The 22,104-nt window shown below is 39.3% G+C and overlaps 1 long non-coding RNA gene across 1 annotated transcript in view; it reads right to left on the bottom strand.

The window, feature by feature from the left end:
* LOC309792407 overlaps positions 1 to 22,104 on the bottom strand; it is a 261,017-nt gene that overhangs the window by 197,019 nt on the left and 41,894 nt on the right. Inside the window, exon 2 of the long non-coding RNA XR_014291709.1 lies at positions 10,359 to 10,464. This is a non-coding gene — a long non-coding RNA (uncharacterized lncRNA). The remainder of the gene's footprint in view (positions 1 to 10,358; positions 10,465 to 22,104) is intronic.

Genomic DNA, 22,104 nt, shown 5'->3' with positions numbered 1-22,104 from the left:
TTCAATTATCCATTTTGGTAAAATGTTACATGGCTTTATCACTGGTAGAGAAAGAGATAACACAATTCTACTTTTGTCATCTGTGTGCGAACTAACAGATGTGCCATGACCAATTACCTATAGACTCTGAAAAAAGTGACATAACTGGTCACTGATCATAATGTGCATCTGTTTTTTGCATAGTGATTTGTGCATTGAAGAGCTAGCAGCAAAGTCTGTGCTTTATGCAATTGCTAACAGTTAGTATCTCTTGGTAACTGAAATTTGAACTATGCTATTGGAGCACTGGTAGTTTTTAACTCAACTGCAGTAACTGAAATTCATGCATATCAGAACCATGCAAGGCAAGGACTGCAAATACATTTTAACATGCCCACCTCTCTGAGCCTTTTTTTTTTTTTTTTTTTTTGCGGTACGCTGGCCTCTCACTGTTGTGCCCTCTCCCGTTGCGGAGCACAGGCTCCGGACGCGCAGGCTCGGTGACCATGGCTCACGGGCCCAGCCGCTCCGCAGCACGTGGGATCTTCCCGGACCGGGGCACGAACCCGTGTCCCCTGCATCGACAGGCGGACTCTCAACCACTGCGCCACCAGGGAAGCCCTCGAAGTCAATTTCTGTATACCAAGGGCTATTTACTCTGGTTGGTAGCCTAATATGTTTACCTAAAAGATAGTAATTATTCTTTTTGAAAAAAACTGATTAGACTAATATTTATAAAATGAAAAGATAATAGAATTTGGAGTCAAAGTATATTTATTTTTTAAAATGTGTGCCCATGTTAAGGACTGAAAAGATACACAACTAAAATGTAAACAGTGGTGATGGGAGGAGAATGGGAAGTGGAGGGTAGGGGGATAAAGGGGGAATTTCATATTCTTTCTCTGTATGTACTTGCATTAAAATGCACACACTAGGACTTCCCTGGTGGCGCAGAGGTTGCGAGTCCGCCTGCCGATGCAGGGGACACGGGTTCGTGCCCCGGTCTGGGAGGATCCCACGTGCCGTGGAGTGGCTGGGCCCGTGAGCCATGGCCGCTGAGCCTGCGCGTCCTGAGCCTGTGCTCCGCAACGGGAGAGGCCACAACAGTGAGAGGCCCGCATACAGCAAAAAAAAAAAAAAGCACACACTAGTGCACATATCTGGCATCCAGGTTTCTGTGGCTGCTACCCAGAGGAAACATTCCTTGATACTTTGGCTCTAATGGCCAGCAGGGTTTGTGTTCACAGGTTCAATGGGATGGTAGCAAACAAACAGTTCTTAACTGATTCATGTCAGAGTTCAGTGCAGAGAGAACAGAATGAAATGCCTCTCTCCTCGCCTTCCCCTGAAGGAGGTATATTTGCACACTTTAAAAACTACTGCCTGGGTTTCCCTGGTGGCGCAGTGGTTGAGAGTCCGCCTGCCGATGCAGGGGACACGGGTTCATGCCCCGGTCCGGGAAGATCCCACATGCCGCGGAGCGGCTGGGCCCGTGAGCCATGGCCGCTGAGCCTGCACATCCAGAGCCTGTGCTCCGCAAAGGGAGAGGCCACAAGAGTGAGAGGCCTGCGTACCGCAAAAAAAAAAAAAAAAAAAAAAAAAACTACTGCCTGAGGGTTCAGTTTCCAGTCAGCCTGCATCTAGATGCTGACTAAGATCCTCCCCTTTGGGACACTGACAGGTCTTGGCACACTCTCAACTACTGGAGCAACTAAGAACAAAGTAGTCTGCTTGGACAAACTAAAAGGTTTGAGAGACAACCAAGAGGTAGGAAAGAGTTCAATGATAAGATTTGTCTCCTGTATGAGGTCACTCCAAAAAGACTGGAAGAGGTGGTTCTTTTCTCTAACACATACAAACCAAAACAGAGAGCCAAGGAAAACAAAGAAACGAGGAATATGTTCTGAATGAAAGATCAAGAAGAAAAGAGCATTTGAGATGCTCATGCATTTGGGGAGACTCAAAATTACTAAGTTCAAGAATAAAAGTGGATAGAAGTTCTAGCCAGAGCAATTAGTCAAGAAACAGAAATGAAAGGCATCTAAATTGGAAAGGAAGAAGTAAAATCATCACTATTTGCAAATAACATGATATTATATATAGAAAACCCTGAATACTCTACCAAAAAAAAAAAACCTGTTATAACTAATAATCAAATTCAGTAAAGTTTCAGGATACAAAAATCAATGTACAAAAATCTGTTGCATTTTTATACACTAACCAGCAGAAGGAGAAATTAAGAAAATAATCCCACTTACAATTTCATCAAAAAGAATAAAATACCTAAGCATAAATTCAACCCAAAACATGAAAGACATGTACACTAAAAACTATAAGACACTGATGAAAGCATTTGAAGAAGATACAAATAAATGGAAAGACATTCCAAGCTCATGGATTGGCAGAATTAATATTGTTAAAATGTCTACACTCTGCAAAGCTCTTTGCAGATTCAATGCAATCCCTATCAAAATTCCAATGATATTTTTCAAAGAAATAGAAGAAACAGTCCTAAAATATGTATAGGACCACAAAGGACCCCGAATAGCCAATGCAATCTTGAGAAAGAAGAGCAAAGATGGAGCCATCACAGTTCCTGATTTCAAACTGTATTACAAAGCTATGGTAATCAAAACATTATAGTATTGGCATAAAAACAGACACATAGATCAATGGAACAGAATAGAGAGCCCAGAAATAAACCTATGTATATATGGTCAATTAATTTACAACAAAGGAGCCAAGACTATACAATGGGGAAAGGACAGTCTCATCAATAAATGGAGTTTGGAAAACTGGACAGCCACATACAAAGGAATGAAACTGGGTCACTGTCTTATACCATACACAAAAATTAACTCAAAATGAATTAAAAACTTGAATGGAAGACTTGAAACCATAAAACCCCAAGAAGAAAACATGGACAATAAGTCCCTTGACATCAATCTTAGTAATGATTTTTTAAAATTTGAGACCAAAAGCTAAGACAACAAATGCAAAACTAAACAAGTGGGATACCATCAAACTAAGAAGTTCTGCTCAGCCAAGGAAACTATCAACAAAGTGGAATGACAACCTACTGAAAAGAAGAAAATATTTGCAAACCTTATATCTGATAAGGGGTTAATATCTAAAACTATATATAAAGAATCATACAACTCAATAACAAAATATCAGACAATCTGATTTAAAAAATGGGCAGAGGACCGAAATAGACCTTTTTCAGAGAAGACATACAGATGGCCAACAGGTACATGAAAAGATGCTCAACATCACTAATCATCAGGGAAATGCAAATCAGAGACTTGCAAAGAGATATTACCTCACACCTGTTAGAATGGCTATTATCAAAAAGACAAGAAATAACAAGTGTTGGCAAGGATGTGGAGAAAAGGGTATCTTTGTGCATTGTTGGTGAGGATGTAAATTGGTGCAGCCACCGTGGAAAACAGTACAGAGTTTCCTCAAATAATTAAAAATAGAACTACCGTATCATCCAGCAATTCTTCTTCTGGATATTTATCAGAAGAAAACAAAATCACCACCCTGAAGACATATCTGCACCCCCATGTTTATTGCAGCATTATTTACAATAGCCAAAACATGGAAACAACCGAAGTGTCCATCAATGTATGAAAGTTTATCCTCACTATGTGAGAGATAGATAGATAGATAGAGAATATCGTTCAGCCGTAAAAAGGAAGGAAATCCTGCCATTTGCAACAATATGGATGGACCTGGAGGGTATCATGCTAAGTGAAATAAGTCAAACAGAGAAAGTCAAATACCATATGATCTCACTTTTATGTGGAATCTTAAAAAAAAAAAAAAAAAGACTCATAGATACAGAGAATAAAATGGTGGTTGCCAGAAGCAGGGGGTGAGGTTTGGGTAAAGGATGAAGGTGGTCAAAAGTACAAACTTCCATGGAGTTATAAGATAAATAAGTCCTGGGATTGTAATGTACAGCATGGTGACTATAGTTAATAATACTGTATTATATACTTGAAAGTTGCTGAGAGAGTAGATCTCAAAAGTTCTAAACACAAGAAAGAAATTTATGTTTGTATACCTAAAACGAATATAATGTTATTTGCCGATTATATCTACTTAAAAAATAAAATAAAATTTTAAAAATAAAATGCATGCGCTAAGAAATTAACACACAATAAAGAGAGAGAGAGAGACATTCAAAATGGCAGAGAGAGAAAGTAAGTATAGGAAGTCGACAGTTGGTTCAAAAACCACTCTCCAAGCTACAAATACCCCCCCGACAGTTCTCTTCTGGTGGCCCAGCATGGTTTCCCCATCCAGAGGCAGAACTTCAAAGAGTAAGGCCCCTACAGATGGAGATGGAATCTCAGTGAAGATGAACTTCACCTACTTCATACCTTGTCCCAGGACTTGTGTTAAATTATGGGTACATTCTACTTTTCACAAATTCTGTTATTCTAGGCCTTAAAGATAAACATTTAGAACTGGATTCCAAATTAAACTCATAAAGTGCAAAAAGACCTGTTTTACACATGCAAGTTACACACACATACATGTACACACACACACAGCATACATATGTATGGACTAAGAACTACCATATCAATCATCATTATATATGCAGGGAATAGTTTTAAGAAAACAAAATTCTGGCCAGGACTATGAGTTACAATCATTTAGATCGTAAAAAATAGAGTGATTTCTTTCCATAGCACTTCTCTGTTCTTTCAAAATATTTGAAGCATTATCTAAGCACAAATATGAAATGTCTGATGGAAAAAATATCCTTTGACTATTTAAAGTGCCTTCTGGATCACAGATTGATTTTCTTCTGATGCATCAAAGTTTGAAATAGATGAACGTGGTGATGTTAGTTTTTCTTTTATTCCATAATATCCTTCATGGTTACATATGTTTTCCCAACTTGTGCTCTAAGCAAACATTCCTTTTCACAGTTACTCTTCCAAAAACAATCCATTAGAAGCTTTTACATGATAAAGATCCAGCCTACATCTTAACTTTATAAATCATATTCTCATGAATACACATGGTAAATTTTATCAACAGATAAATTATGATGGCAAAGGAAGAAATGTCATTATTTGGGAGGAAAATTTAAAACTGAGGCTATCTATGTCTCATATGGACACCAAGGGTCCCTGACGGGGTTTTTTTGTTTGTTTGTTTGTTTTTTGCGGTACGCGGGCCTCTGACTGTTGTGGCCTCTCCCGTTGCGGAGCACAGGCTCCAGATGCGCAGGCTCAGCGGCCATGGCTCAGGGGCCCAGCTGCTCCGCGGCATGTGGGATCTTCCCGGTCCGGGGCACGAACCCGTGTTCCCTGAATCGGCAGGCGGACTCTCAACCACTGCGCCACCAGGGAAGCCCGGGTTTTTTTTAAATAATAGAAGTTTACCCTTGTTTCTGTTCATTGCCAGAATTTTTTGCAACTAACCAGTAAACTAGGGGTCAGCTTATTTCCCCAGAGATATGATTACATTAGTCACTCAGTAAATCTTGAATTAATTTTGTTCCAAAGTTTTCTGAGGAAATCATTAGATAATCTCTGGATCTTGGGAAATTAGTCACAGGGCCTAAAGGAATCACCTTCACTGAACCGAAAGGGAAAAGAAAATTCAGTAGCAGCAAATATGCTGAAGAAATCTTAACCAAAAGGTTCCCCAAGTCTTAACAAATACGAATTCATAATACACTGAATATTTCTACTATAAAGTAAATAACCAAAACCTATATTTATAGCATCTTATGCTAGATGGGCTGTAAATGTCAAGATCTGGTGTAAACCAGTGATTTACTTGGAGCAGCAGAGTTCTATGTCTAGCAGCCATTGGGGTGATTCTTCAAAAAAGAACCGTTTAATAAATGCACAGACTTGACCTAATGCTGTAAGGTGTCACTGACAAATATCTATGCTGCTGGAAATTAACGTCTTTCAAGTACTGGATGAAATTGCAGTTCTCCTCTCACCAACAACCTGCATTCACCTTTTTCTCGCATCACCTTTGAATCACATTGAGGAGATAAGCAGAGCCACGTTGCTGAATATTCATTAGCTTCATCCCTGCTAGCCCTCTCAGTGGCACACTCTCTCTAGGTTACTTGTTCCAGAGACCACACAGACAGGAAAGGCATACAAGCTACTATTGTTAGTCTCCAACCCCACAGAAATACACCATCCCCACCCCACAACCAGAACTAGAAAAACCATCTAGCATCATACACTGCGTAGGATTAGAATCAGTTCACCCACTGCATTCCCAGATTGATTTTCTATCACATACTTTTTTTTTCATAAAATTTCAAAATGGCTTTCAAAGAAGGTACTAATTACTTCCTTCCTTTAACTGCCTAGAAATGAACTCCAAACATAATAAAAACAAAACTTTGTTTCATAAATAAACAAGAATGGTCCTGTCCATAGTTTGTATATTTATCCGCAGCAAGTTTAGAACAAAAAGGTTCCATGGGAAATTAGAGTGATATTAAAAGCAAGTCAAAGCAAGTATCAAGCGCACTCAAATAAGTCATGCTACTAATTAGCAGTAAAGAGTCAATGGAATTCAGAAAATCCTTGTAACTTTGAGCTTTCTTTTCATCAATGTGCTATGGAAGAGAAAGGTTTCTTTTCACTGACGTATGTCCTCACTAGAATTTGTTTAATTTCTTTCTAGCAGTGGTAAATGACAATCAAAATCTAAACCCTGCCACTGAGGCCTCTTAACAGCCAGTTTTCACTGGAATATAAAAATCTAATGAAATAAAGTGTATTACTTTATTTATTTATAAGTGAATTTATTTATTTATCAGTGAATAAAGTTTATTCCAGCTGGCCTTAGTTACCTTAAAAACCAGAAGAGCTGTGTGAACCCCTTCATAAATTTGCCCCTTTCAGTGAAAGGGGAGGTTACAGACTACAATAAACAAATCAGGAGGGCTGGTGTGGCCAAAGGAATTCTGCTCCATGCAGGAAACACGAAGGCCCAGATGTCCAGCGCTCACCTCTTTCACATAGTTTTTATAAAGACTTTGCTGGAACAGTCTATATTCACCTTGAAAACAGACACACAAAAAAGAAAGGATGGGGGAAGAAGGAGAGGGGCGGGAGGGGGAGGGGGAGAAGGATCTTTTCAAGACTGATCCTTTTCAAGATCTGAGAGTTTGATAACTCAGGGCAATTTGCCCTCAAAGAGCAAAAAGATCTTTATATTTATGCTTTGGAATGACATATTTAGATAATTAGGGAATGAGTAAAATGCTAGGACCATAAAGTTTTTTCCATGGAGAAATATAAAGTCTGTTTTTATAGCCCAAGTGTTGCCCTTTCTCATATCTTTTCAAGTATTTTGCTTACCATGAATTTTCCCCAAAGTATTACTTATCTGAGCAAACCATCTGAGTTCCATTAGCAAGGCCAGCTGCAACAAAGGTCAGTTCTGATATCAGCTAGTTGCTATGAAGCAAAGGAAATAAAAGTCACCATGACCCAAAGGATCATAATATACATCCATTATATATTGTTTAAACTGAGCGCTGAAAAAGAAGTTTAAAGAGTAACATTTTATGTGAAATATAGTCTATTAGTCCAGTTTTTAATCTTGTCAAGTGTATATATTACAGGAGATTTAACAGAGAAATAAATGCTTGACAAAACTTCCATTCCTGGTGTTTGTAGATCTATAAATTCAAATTGGTTATCAAAAGGTTCTTTTTCAACCTGTGTGGAATTTATCTGTCTGATAATTTATGAACACTTGTTACTCAGGTTTAGAGCTCTTTCTGCATCAACAGCAGATTCACACCAACCAAATGCCTCCGTGAACCCTTTTCTCTCAACACTCTCTACAACCCCTCCCAGCTCACTTTTGTAAATAAAGTTTTGCTGGAACACAGCCATGCCCGTTCATTTACAAATTTTCTACGGCTGCTTTTGAGCAGACTTTAAAAGTTGCAACAGAGAGCCTGTATGGTCCAGAAACCCTGAACTATTTACTATCTGGCATTTTAACAAAAAGTTTGCTGAGCAGCCTTCTATACCCCATCTACCTATCTTTACTTTCCCAATTTTACTCTCATTTCCTACTGAAATACACATTTCTAATGCCTAATTTATTATAAACCTTAATGATCATTCCTTATACTTTCAGTATTTGGCTTGAAAAAGACTTTCAGTAAATTTTAATTCTTTCCAAGGAAATATGAATTGCTGTTACATTTCATAACATAAACCTTACTCTTTATCCTCTGCTTGTTCTACATTTACTGGAGTCGCACTTCCCAGTCAGGCCACATACAATCGTGCAGGTTGCTCACTGCACAAAATGGCCCAGCAAAGGGGATGAGCTGAGGCTGGATGCAGCCCACACATCCCTTTTCTAATCATAAACCTTGACACAATGCTATAACCTTCCACAGGAAAGGCCACCTTCATTCAAAACTGCATGAAGGGCTCTTCTCCTCATTAAGCTTTCCACCCACGTGGTTGATTATGCCAATGTGCACAAAGGTATCATCTGATCCAGCAGAACCCTATGTTCTCTTGTCCTTTTTCAGCAGATCTCTGATAGGATCCTAGAAAATGCAGGTAAAATTCCTAAGTAACATTCTGAATGTCCCAACTTTTGCACAATCTAGCCCTGGTATTACGCACAGGTATTCAGCAATTTATAGTGATGAAGTAGGAGCTGGAAGTTGAGAGAGAAGATAAAGGTAGGCTGATTAAACTGGAAGTATTCATCATTTATGTTGAGGATGTGAGAAGGTTCTTAATAAGAGAGGAAAATAAGGAAAGAGGTTTACTTGCATAAATCAGTTATATCCTGGCCCAATCTCTGTGTCGAATTTATACATTTCTAGAGTTAAGTAACTATTTAGCAAAAAGAAAAACAGAGAAGAGGAAAGAAATTAATTTCTCGGGGGTGGGAGGGCAGTAGTGGTGGAAAGAAATGGTCTATGAGAAAAGGTAGGTAAAATAACGGTTAAAAGGAGGAAGCTAGGAAAAGCTCATGGAAAATTAGGGTGAGGAAAGGTCAAGGATGAGAATTAAAGGGAAAAAGATGATTGGACATGAAGCGAAGGGTCTGAGTATGGAGTGTGAGAGGAGGTTTTGAGATAAGGAATCTTGAGTCACGGGCAGAAGAAAAAGGAGAAGAATAACCACAGCTGCAGCTCTAACCTTCTAGCTAACAAGTAATTAAAGATCATTGATCTATTTTGTCTTAATACAATATGCAATTATCCTAAATATATAATGCATGATAGCAGAGCTGAAAGAATTTGTATAGAGATCAGTGTCAGAATTTCAAGGAATTAAATATTTAAACATTTTATAATAGGGAAAGAAGATAAAGAATAGTGTACAGGAGACTTCCCGGGTGGTCCAGTGGGTGAGACTCCACGTCCCAATGCAGGGGGCCCGGGTTTTAACCCTAGTCAGGGAACTAGATCCCACATGGATGCCGCAACTAAGAAGCCCGCGTGCTGCAAATGTGAAGCCCGCATGCTGCAACTAAGAAGCCTGCATGCCACAACTAAAGATCCCGAATGCCACAACTAAAAAGATCCTGCATGCCACAACAAAGATCTTGCGTGCCACAACTAAGACCTGACACAGCCTAAATAAATAAATAAATAAATAAATAAATATTTTTTTTAAAAAAGAATAATGTATAAAGTTAGATTTGCATTTTACGTTTTTCTCAAGAAGTCTCTAACTTTACACATTTGGATCCTTTATTCAGGCTCTCTTGAAATAAATATAATTCTGATTATTCAAACTATTATATTGAACTTATGAAAAGGTTTTGAAGATGATTTATGGCTTACCAGTTAGAAAGTGAATTATTTTACAAAAAATAAATAAAAAATGAATTAGCCCATAGCAGCTCTAAACTGAACATTACAAAGTGATTATGTGAGTCAATACTTGAGTTTGAAGTATTATCAAGTCTTGAACTAACTAATAAATTAGCTGACTATTCTAAGCCCCATGTTCATAGAAGTATTAATGATAAAAAAAAATAATGACGCAAATAGTGACCCACACATTCAGAAATGTTATGGGGAAAATACCTTTTTAACTTGTTCCTCGATTTTACAAGGTTTGAAGTGGGCCTCTCCTAAAGGAACCACCCTTCCATTATGGGAGGCCTACCTCCAGCTATGTCAGCTCACCATCGAGATCATACCTTACTGTACGTGACCTGAATAGAACGATGGAACCACAAGACCAATTTCAGCATAATACCACATCCAAAAGAAATAAAATTTGGATATTGTTTTGTTTTCCTTTTTGTCTTAACTTCCTTTTGTTACACAACAAATTACCACAAATTTAGCAGCTTAAAACAACAACTCTTAATTCACTCACAATTCCGTAGTTCTGACGTCTGGCATGGTGTGACTGGGTCCTCTACTCAGTGAATCACGAAGCAGAAATAAAGAGGTCAGCTGAGCTGAGTTTTCATCTGGAGGCTCTGAAAAAAGAAAATCCACTTCCAAGCTCATTCTATTGTTGGCAGAAGTTAGTTCCTGGAGGTTTTATGACTGAGGTCCCTGTTTTCTTGTTGGCTGTAAACCAGGGCATCTGTAACTTATAGAGGCCTCCCACTGTTCCCTGACAAGTGGCCCTTTCCGTAACACGGCATTTGTTTCTTTAAGACCAACAGGAGTATGTCTCTGCTGCCTTGAAACTCTGACTTCTGAAACCAGCCGGAGAAAACTCTCCACTCTTAAAGGGCTTCCCTGGTTAGTCCAGGCCCACCCAAGATAATCTTCCTTTTGCTGTATAGTGTAATATAATCATCTCATCATATTCACAGGTGCCACCCACACCCCCAGGGAAGAGTATTATATAAGGGTGAGGGTCATTGGGAACTATCTTAGAAATCTACTTGCCAGTTTTGTTTCAATTTTATTCATACTATAGAGTTGGTGATACTGCCATGAAATGTGCACTCTCATATGGCCAGAAACTACCCTCTCAGCAACTTCTCAACATAATAATCCTCCATCAACCACGGCAGTTATCCTCCTGAAAAGCACAGTAGTTGGCAAGACAGCAGTTGGTAAAATCAGGATCTTACAAAGGAAAAGATATTGGGGGAGCAATGAAAAAGTCATTAAATATGCATTAGGGTCTGTATATTCTTTACTAAGGCATTTGCTTCCTATATAAACTATGTTAGTTGGTCAACGTTAAACTGTTTGAATAAACAATTGTCCTGACTCATCTTTGATTATTCAGGGAACAGGTCTGCAGACATCATGATTTGCTAAGATTTGTAAACTTTCACTTGTTTAATTTGCTTGTAAAATTTTACTCTTTTATAAAGCTTCTTGGATCAGCTCTTGCAAGCTTATAAATCTAGTATCTTTTGCACTTGCAGTTTCCTTTATTCTTTTTCAGAAGTTACCACAAAATGTTTGTGTGGCTCCCTAGCTTAACATGTTATTTTCTGGATCTGATCTATTATCCATATCACTGCACTAGCCTCAGTGCCTATATCTTCAATAAATACTTGTTGAAAGACTGACTGAATGAATGAATGAATGATTGAATACTGAGAGGGTACAGCACGAAGAGATGTCTCTACTCTTTCCTAAATCTAAGTGAAAAGGGAAAAAATAATTATCACATCTGTTTTAAAAGAGTTGGACTGAACTATATATACATAAAAAGATCATGAATTTTTAATTTGGGGCATATTGATTAAAATTTTTTTGTTTATTTCAGAACAGCATCTAGCAGTGGTGGAACTTCTCAGGTATAAATGAAGAAAGGGAAGTGTGATGTGAATTTTATGTGTCTACTTGGCTGGACCACAGCGCCCAGATATTTGGTCAAGGGTGTTTCTAATGAGATTAACATTTACATCAGTGGACTGTGAGTAAAGCAGATTGCCCCACATAATGTGGAAGGGTTTCATCCAATCAGATGAAGATCTGACTAGAACAAAACCTGACCTCCCCCGAGCAAGAGGGGATTCTGCCAGCTTGATGGCCCACCCTGCAGATTTTAGACTTGCCAGCCTCCCTAATCACATGGGCCAATTCCTTCAAATAAATCTCTGTCTCCATTTCTCTTTCTCTCTCTCTCTCTCTCTCTAAACACACACACACACACACACACACACACACTACTGGGGTTCAGTTTCTCCAGAGAACCCTGGCTATTATAGGAAGTCTCAAGGAGGCACATCCACACTCTCAAAGTGGGAGCCTGTTCTACTGGGAACCCCATCTCCCTCACAGCAGCTGAGGCTTTGCTGTTGAGCCAGGGTCATCTGGGCTGGACTGTCCCTTGGTCAACTTGACATCATTGCCACCCTCTCCAAAGGTCTCTTATGCATCACAGAACACAAACCGGGAACTCCATTTCCAGAATCCACTTCCTTGTATGATTATAAGTTAGAGTCTACCAATGAGAGGCATTTGCATGAGATCCAAAAGGCAGAAGAGATGGAGAGGCTGTTACCCTCTGGAGGCAGTTGCAGGCAGCTGCAGATAGACACGTGAGCTGACATGAGGATCAAAGTAACTTGAGCTTCTTTCAGAATCATGGAAATCACTGCTGTGGGATGAGATCATCAGTGCAGCTTTCCTGCCCTTTGCTCCTGCAGTGCTTTCAACAGTTATATAAGCCTCTATTTCCCTGTCTTGAAACCCTTCCTATTCAGAATGCACACAATGCCTCTGTGTTCTGACCAGACCCAGACTACACCACTGATACATTCTTTTGGATGAAAGGGAGAGGAAGCTCTTCATTCTTTCCATTATCCTAATCTATCAGATGGGGTACAATAACTTGGATCTCTAAGAGGGATCATAATCCTCTTCCACCCAGAAATTCCCATGACTCCTATGAAAGTGGGTCTACTCTTCACCCTCCTGTCTAAATCCATAGGCCTGAGATCACTGGGGAGAAGCAGCAAGACTCTCTATAGAGCAGGAATGAGGTGTTTCCCCTGGCAAAAATATCTCCCATTACACTTTCCTTTGAAGAGCAGGTTCCAACCTGTCTTATACAATCGTGATTAAGACACTAAAACAGTTCTTCCCAGAACAAAGAAGATAAATTTATAGTTTCATCTTTAAAAATCAAATTGCTGACAATATTAGAACAACAGTTTATCCTTCTTAAATATCTGTGTGCATTGTGTCTGTTTTCTTTAGTTCCATCTCACAGGTATCCTCTTACAATAGGATAAACCTTAAACTCTTTAACTATGACAACCCGGTCCATGTGGCCTCTGCATAACATCTCAGACTCACTTCACGCACTCTGAATTCAGGCCTCATTAGCCTCTATGATATGAGTCAACCCTGTTCCTTTGGGTCTTACAGCCTTTGCACATTCCATTCTCTCTGCCTGATAACACTCCCGTGGATTCTGACTCTACCTTCATACCCTTTGTCTCAATAATTTCTACTCACTCTCCAGCTCTCCTTTTAAACATCACTTCCACAGGCAGGTTACTTCATCCTGCTATTCACACTTATATTATTGCACTTTGCAGTGCTTATTACAACTACAATTTACTAATTTTCAAAATATCTTTCTTCCCTTCTAGACAATAGCTTCCTGGTGTTACATTTTCACCACTGCATCCCTGGTACCTGGCGTGTTAAGCAAATAGACCTTAGATATGTATTGAATAAAAGAAAAAAAAAGAGGGAGGGAACAAGGAAGGAAGAAACAAAGGAATGAAGGAAAGGGAGGAGGAGATGTGGTGGTTAAAATTAAATTCACCATAAATCAGTGATATTTCAGGCAGCACTACAGAAAAAGGAATCTGTGGATTGACTGGAGAGAAAAAAAGACCTTCACAGAAAGCTAGAGAAGTGTTCTGTCTGGCAAAAGATTAATACCATGCTAGATCACTAAAAGAAACCATGTTTTTTTAAGATGGTGATGATGACAGAAACTGGAGAGGGTTCTGTGTTTCATCTGCAGTTTGGGGAAGGTAAATAAGTTTTTAAATAAGGTAGGCGGACACCGGGGGGCCAGCAGAAACTGCACTGCCTCCATTTTGGGAAGCATTTGGCTGCCACTATTCCCAACAGACCTCCAAGGACTATGTCAGCGCACAATGGCTCCAGCCTTTTCTGGTTCTTGGCAATATAGAATAGCCTGAATCAAAGGACAGGAAACAAAACAGACATGGACTCGTCTCCCCAGTGCGCAAAAGTAGCCACTTGCCACATGAAAAGCAAAGAAGAGAATCCATTATGTCCCCTACTCAGAATATGTTTAATGAGAGTAGCTCGTCGTTTGAATCAATTTGTTCCGCGATTCCTATTATTACTCTCCAACTTCTTCATTCTACCTTTATAACTACCCCCCAAAAGTCAACGTCTCCCAGGGATTTGTGTGTATGTGTGTGTGGTGGGTCACAAGCAGAAGGAACTTGGCACCACAATCACAATTAGATAAGTCAAGCCAGGTCAAAGAGAAAGGTCAGGTCAAGAGGAAATGGTAGATACACAGTGAAGGGTACATTTCTTTAGAACTAGATATATGGACACTTGCCAGTGCTACAAAACTGCTTATTGTGTGGAAGAATGCCAAAATGTGACAGCAAGAAATTTCCACAAGTAAAAAAATAAAAGTCTTTCTATGAGGGCTTAATGCACTGAAAATAAAAACCAATGCAATTTTATGGCTTTAAATTATAGGAAAGAAAACTGAGTGAAAAAGAGAAATATAGCTTAAAAATTATGTGTACTGAAGAAATAGCATACACACTATATAGAACAAAGGTGCTACATCCAAGACGTAATATTCTAAAGTGCAAAGTATTTAAATCTTTCCACTTCTCTGAGGGAATGAAAGAATCAAACATACGTATATGATACACAAACACACATTGATGTTATAAGGAAAATAAGGCGAAACATCTTCATAAGGATTTTGATGAGAATTCTTGGCCATGAGACTACACTTTAGCTTTCAGAGTTTTTATTCTCATATTGATTGTTCTTTTTTACTTTTCTTACATGACTCTGTTATTCAGGGCATCACCTGAGTCTTGATCACTTTCTTTCCTAAATCTGCACAATCTTCCAAGATATTTTCTGTGCTATGAACCATTTTCATTTATTCTTAGTAATTGCCAATATCTAATGTATTTCTTTAAATGTTTCAGTTCCTTAAATTTCCTCCAAGCCACGATAAGTCATCCTTCAGAAAGACAAGGGAAAAAAAAACACTAAAAAATTTATTTAAATATCTATTTCTTCCATGTTACCTATATGTCATTTGGAAATTTTGTCCAAAAGTCCCACTTATAGTAATTTTTTTTTCTCAAAGCATGAAGTCTGGCTTTGTATGTAGTTCAGTTTGCTATTGCCTCTGATGCAATACTGTGCAGATTGATTATGCAGAATGATTGATTCTCTCCAAATTTTCACCCATTGTACTAAAGCACTTTCAATTTCAGTCAGTGGGCTAGTGGAAATACATGGAGGAAATGTAACTGCACATTTTTTCTTCTGCAGATCACAGCTTTTCCCATTTGTTGGTAACAGCTAATTTTGAAAAACTGACACTGAAACACACTGCTCCCAATCTCTACTGCAACTATGTACTCTTACAAAAAAAAAAGCCCTGGAAGAATTCTTCGAAGAATTAATGCATCACTGTATGTTAATAGCATATGCTCAGTAAATATAGATAAACATGTCATGAATGGATTAATAAGTTAAGATAGATTAGAGAGAGAGTGTCTTCATCTGTTTGGCTGCTGTAACAACATACTATAAGCTGGGTAGCTTATAAACAACAAACATTTATTTCTTATGGTTCTGGAGACTGAAAAGCCAAAATCATGGTGCCAGCATACCTGGCATTTGGTGAGAGCTTACTTCCTAGATGGCCATCTTTTCACTGTAAACTTGCATGGTGGAAAAGGGGCAGGGAAGCTTTATCAGGCTCTTTTATTAAGAGCACTAACTCCATTCTTGAGGGCTCTGCCCTCATGACTGAATCACCTCCCAAAAGCCCTTACCTCCCAATACCATCACTTTGGGGGGTTAGGATTTCAACGCATGAATTTGGGGGAGACACAAGTATTCAATCTAAGGTAGACAGATTAGATAGATAGACAGATAATAGAGGATAGGAATATAGATGATAGATAGATAGAGGATAGATAGATAAATAGATAGATAGGTGGGATTTGTTGAAAATGAACATGCATGGAACAAATTTACGGAAATAATGACTCAGTAGGTGAACCTGAGAATCCACTGATTCTGATGACCCTTCTGGTCAAAGGTAGATATAGGGAGGGAATCTCTATCTCTGGCCCAGCCTCTGAACACAACATCTGACTCTAAGGGCAAAAGAACCACAAGTGGTAAGAAAAAGCTGCCTCCCTCAGAATATGCTGGGACCTAAGAAAATCTGCTCTATGAGCCCTCCAACAGATCTTAACACAAAAGGAGAGAGAGTCCTTCGGTCTTATTCTCCCATTCCAGCATAAATCATCACACCCTGAGGGCTTTGGGCCATGGTCTATGGAAAAAAACTAGACTCTGGAGCACCTTCTTCCGGGAGTGAGACAAATCAGCAGCAAGCCAGTAGGTTTGGGCAGCACCCCCAGCAGCTACCACATCATGCCAAGACCAGACTGGAGTACCCAGTGGAGTGGCACGAGGTTGTAAAATATTGCCCAGCACCTGGAAACACTCCCTGGGGAGTCACAGGGACACTTAAGAGAACTGTCCTGGGGTTGAGAGCCTCCTTTGAGCAGATGGAGGATAGAGCCAGACTGATAAATGATGTATGTGCTCAAGAAAAGAATCTGCGTAATGTTTCTATGGAGAAAATCCTTGCTTTTATTCCTATCCCATGTATAAGAAAATAACAGTTTTTAGAAGTAGTATATCTGGGTCAGATAGAGAATCCATCTTTGCATTAGGATCATGCAAAAATACCTCCTCTCCTTTTTGTCAACGACACTGTTTATCTGGATAATAAGTGAGACAAATTACAAGACTTTTCCTTTCAAGTGATAAATAAATTAAGTAGCGTACCAGACAAGATTTTCTTAATTAAAAGCAAAATGAACACATGAATCATCGGTCTGAATAATTCAAGAAGAAAATTATCTTATATTTACCTCCTTTTCAATTTGAGCTGTACAATTTGACATAAGTTGCCCACAAGCCAACTATTTTCGTTATGTTTGTTTTTAATAAAGCGCTTACACTCATTTTTCATTTCTCTAATGTTTCAGAATATAGTTTAAACCACTTAAAATTGAAAGAGGATTTTTAAAGCATTGATGTATGAGGGATATTTCTAGTTCTCTTCCTCCCACTACCCTTCCCAGGCCCACCTCTTTAACCCCCATTTCAATACAACCTTACTTCACTCCAGCTAATCCCCACCCCTGTCCTCACTTTCAAAGCTACACTTCTCGAAAGCACTGTGCACATTATTTCCTTCATTTCCTCATCCCTCATTCACTCCTCGACCCACTCTAGTCTGGCTTCTACTCTCACCATTACCACCCTCCCTAAGATCATCAATGATCTCCATCTCCAATGGGCATGATTTCTCTGAAGAATTTTAGAACGCTGACCACTTCTCTCTCTCCTTACTTGTATGACTCTACCTTTTTACCTCTCCAGCCACTCCTTTTCTAGCTCAGCTCCAGACTCCTCCTCATCTACCAGCCTTTAAATGTTGGATTTCCTCAAGTCTCCAGTCATGGGTCCCCTTCTCCTCCCACCCTACACCCGTGATTGCACTCCCAGTGCCTCAGGAGCTACGCAGGTAACCTAATCCAGTGAAACAGACCAGAAAAAGCCCTCCAGGGAAGGAAAAATCTACCGTCTCAAAGGGAAACCCAGCCCCAGTTCATTACTGACTTGCAGGAATGTGACGGGAATATTGCTTCCTAGCTTCAATGACTATATAAACATCAGCTCTCAATTACTTATCTCTAGTGTAGACTTCCTTGCAAAACTCCAGATATATACATTCAAACACCTACCCAATATTTTCACTTGGATGTCTCAAAAGAGTTTCATACCCAACACACCCAAAACAGAATTCATGATCTTCCAACCTGGTCCTCCTGGAGAGCAGACTCATTTTATTGTCTACCATAAATGCATTGCTACGGTTACTAAATCTAGCTGTTGAGTACAGTGGAGCATCATTCACCCAGTTGTTAACAACGTATTCTCAGAGCACTCAAAGTACATGTTTTCAGAATATATGTGTATATGATATATGTACATGAATATGTGTATAAATATAAATTTGAGATGTGTGTATAACATACGTTATATATAATTTATATATAAGTCACTTATGTGAAATATACATGTATATATGTGTATGTATCAGTAGTATAACATTAGTGCTTCCAGAATATAGTAAAGAATTATGTTAGAAAATATTGGTAAGACTTGGAATTGACCCAGAATAGAGTAACTTACATGACAGGCACAGTGGGGAAGGTTCCCACTCAATATAAGGCAGAATATTTTATCTACAGGGCTGGTCTGATAAATGCAGTGATGCCCAGGTTCCCCTTGAGGAAGGGAAGATTTATTCCGCTAGTTGCAGGAGAAGATAACCTTCAGTTTTTAACCCTTTTTGAGGATTGCCTCAGCTGACCCAAGATCCAATGATTAGTCAATAAGAGGGCATAAATGTCTAGCCCTCTACCTCAAACTCATGACAACTCTGACGGGCTACTGCAGACCTGAGCTTGCCGTGGGTTCATTTGAAGCTTTCATTGGGACTGCATGACGGTCTGACTTCTCCCTCTGCCCAGTCCTGCCTCTTTCCCTCCCTTCCCCAGGTGATGATCTGATAAATGACCTGCACCCTAATTCCTCCTCTGAATTTGTTTCAAAAGGAAACTGACTTGGGACACTTGCCAAATATAGAATGGCCTGCATCCTAAAGAATATGGGACCAGTGCCAGAAATGTCCAAAGATGGGACAATTATTTTGAAATGTTACAGAAAAGATACATCTATTGGATGTCATCTATATATGATTTTATGATTTTAAGTTTTGCACATTAGAAATCATACTTAATATACTTTATGTGTACTTTATAGCTTTTACATATTATCTCATTCAAGCACAAAAAAACAGATGAAGCAGAGAGAGTATCAGCCCCATTTACAGAAGAAGAAACTGAGGTTCAGAAATATTATTTGGCCCAAGGTCACATATGCATTAAATTAACAGTCTAGTGCTTGAATTAAGTTTTTCCTCAATTCTCAACTTACAACCGAGGCGTCTTTCACTGTGTCAATTATGAGAAAGGACTATGGGTTTTCATAAAAGTATTGTCTAACCAAAAATTATATTAACTTTTTAATTTGCTCTGCCATTGCCAGTATTTTAATGGGTATTTTTTTTTAAATCATTGAAAACACAGCTGTGTTTCCATTTGCCAGGTATAAGTAATTCCATCCAAGAATTTTGATGGGAACTTTGAGACTTATAGGAGTCCTTTATTATTTCATTTGGTTCCACATGACAGCCTGCCTTTCTGCTCAGTTGTATAGGCATGTCCTATGACATACCTGGCAGCACACATTTCACAGACTCCAGACTGCCAGGACCAAAGCCAGAGGTCTTGGAGTAAAATTCTGGATATTCATAAGAACATTACAATAGCAGATGAGGGAAGCTTTGTACAAAATATTTCTGAAATTAAAAGTTAGCAATATAGACTCTACCCTAGCATCCACCATGCTGGACAAAGCAAAGATTAGCCCTTTGGGTTGCTGGAACTTGAGACCTTGTGGTAGACAGACACTTGAACAAAGGCCTGCAAAGGCCACAATCATGTTGAGAGTTACATTAGAGTCTTAGAATGGTTAAAGCACTTGCCTACACTCTGAAGAGAGGCAATAACATCTTTCCCTAGCTCCAGATTATGTCCTTTGAAACAACAGTATAATCCAAATTAATCTGACAAGAGCATAACTGAGAGAGTTTACGTGGAATCTGACCAGACTCCATTTAGCCTTTTAATCAATAAAGACTAGGCCTTTCAGTAACATGTTTTTTGGCAGATAGAATTTCCATCCCAGAAGGAGAAATGACAGTTTCAAACTAGATTATATGGAACTCCCTTGGAGGATGCCACAAGAAGGAAAGCAGGTACCCATGTTAAGAGGGTGGCAAAGATATACCCACTCCTACTTCAATTTCATATTGATCTTTCTTATAAACTTTCACTAAAACATGTTACACACATTTAGAGGGGGAAAGTTTGAAACTACTCCAGTAAGTGACACAAAGCTGGAGTTTCAAGGCTGGTGTGCCTACCAGATGCCTCCTTTCCAGGAGGTGTTACGGTCTGGCTTTGAGACTGGGTCCTGTCACTTCCCAGCTGAGCCTCAGCTTTTCATCTAGAACTTGTGGCTAATAATACCACCCTCATGGGGTAGTTATAAAGACCTCATGAACTATTATGTGCCAACAGCCATCACCACAGCTTCCTCAGACGTGGCAGCATCTTCTGACTCTGCAGCTCCGCAGTTGCTGGTGCAGCGGCTCTGTCTGCCCCCTTCAGTCCCCAGAGCCACCCGGGCTACCATCAGAACTTCCAGCTTCTCAGACATCCGTCAGCACTGACAGAGGCTTTAGTCATTTTCATCACCACCATCATTGTTATTAATCACGCTATCTGTTATTTACGTATACAATGACGTACACAGTTGTCTTCCTGAAAATGAGGAGTATGAAATCTGGGAGGCAACAGAACGCTTCATATGTGGGTTCTGGAGTCAGACTGCCTTGATTTGAATCCTAACTCCACAACCTATTAGCTGTATGATCACAGGCAAGATACTTAATATTTCTAAACCTCACTTTTCTTTTCTATAAAATGGGCACAAAAATGGTACCCACTCCCTAGTGTCATTATAAAAATTAAATTAGACAATCCATGTAAAGTTCATGGAACACAATTAGTACTCAATATATGCTAGCTAGCTATTATCACTGTAGCACCTTACTAGAGTAACCCTGTTTTTAAATGTCATGTCTCAGGCAGTAGAGTCTTATGAATTAATATAAAACGAGTAAGAAATATTAAGTGAAAATTCAAGAATGTACACATTACATATGATTTTTGCATTTAAAAAGAGAGATATATCTCTAGATGCTTATCTGCAGAAAAACAGACCTCAGGGATTTCCTCTGAGAAGGGAAACCTGGGAACTAAAGAAAAGGAGTAGAAAAGAGACATGTTTTACTGTAGACTATTTTTACTCTATGAGTTGTTTAATATGTGTGGGAACTACCTAGTCCAATAACTATAACATTAAAAATGAATCTTTTCTTCTAGTTTCCCTACAGATAGCTTTTGGAAAGTGTCATCAAGATACTGTTGCTTTCCAAGGACCTATTATAATAATCACAAAGGTATTGATTGGAAGAGCTTTGATTGCAATGATATCTCACAAAATTGTTCCATTTTACAGATTTTCATTGATTAAATCAGTTACCTCTTTGACAGGAAAGCATAGGAATTCCAATTCAGATATCAGAAAGTTAATACATAAAAATTATGCTGTATTTTATTTAGGGAGCATTAACCAAAATTTTCAATTAATGAGAATATAATTCTGCACCTGATATTCAGTAACTCACCACATATTTCCGCCCGCTCTCTACCACTCTGCCCCATTATTTCCAAACTGATTCCAGAAAACTGAGTTAATGTGTAAGGAAGACATTTTACTTTTTTTTTTTTTTTTTTCTTTTGCGGTATGCGGGCCTCTCACTGTTGTGGCCTCTCCCGTTGAGGAGCACAGGCTCCGGACGCGCAGGCTCAGCGGCCATGGCTCATGGGCCCAGCCGCTCCGCGGCATGTGGGATCCTCCCGGACCGGGGCACGAAGCCGTGTCCCCTGCACCGGCAGGCAGACTCTCAACCACTGCGGCACCAGGGAAGCCCCAAGGAAGACATTTTAAAAACTGTCCTGGACTTCCCTGGTGGTACAGTGGTTAAGAATCCACCTGCCAATGCAGGGGACACGGGTTTGATCCCTGGTCCGGGAAGATCCCACATGCTGTGGAGCAACTAAGCCCGTGCGCCACAGCTACTGCGCCTGCACTCTAGAGCC

This window comes from Mesoplodon mirus (genome assembly GCF_964341445.2).
Source record: "Mesoplodon mirus genome assembly, chromosome: 17".
Classification (NCBI taxonomy): Eukaryota; Metazoa; Chordata; class Mammalia; order Artiodactyla; family Ziphiidae; genus Mesoplodon; species Mesoplodon mirus.
The sequence above is the reverse complement of the archived record's forward strand: the minus strand, read 5'-3'. Positions and strand labels throughout refer to the sequence as shown.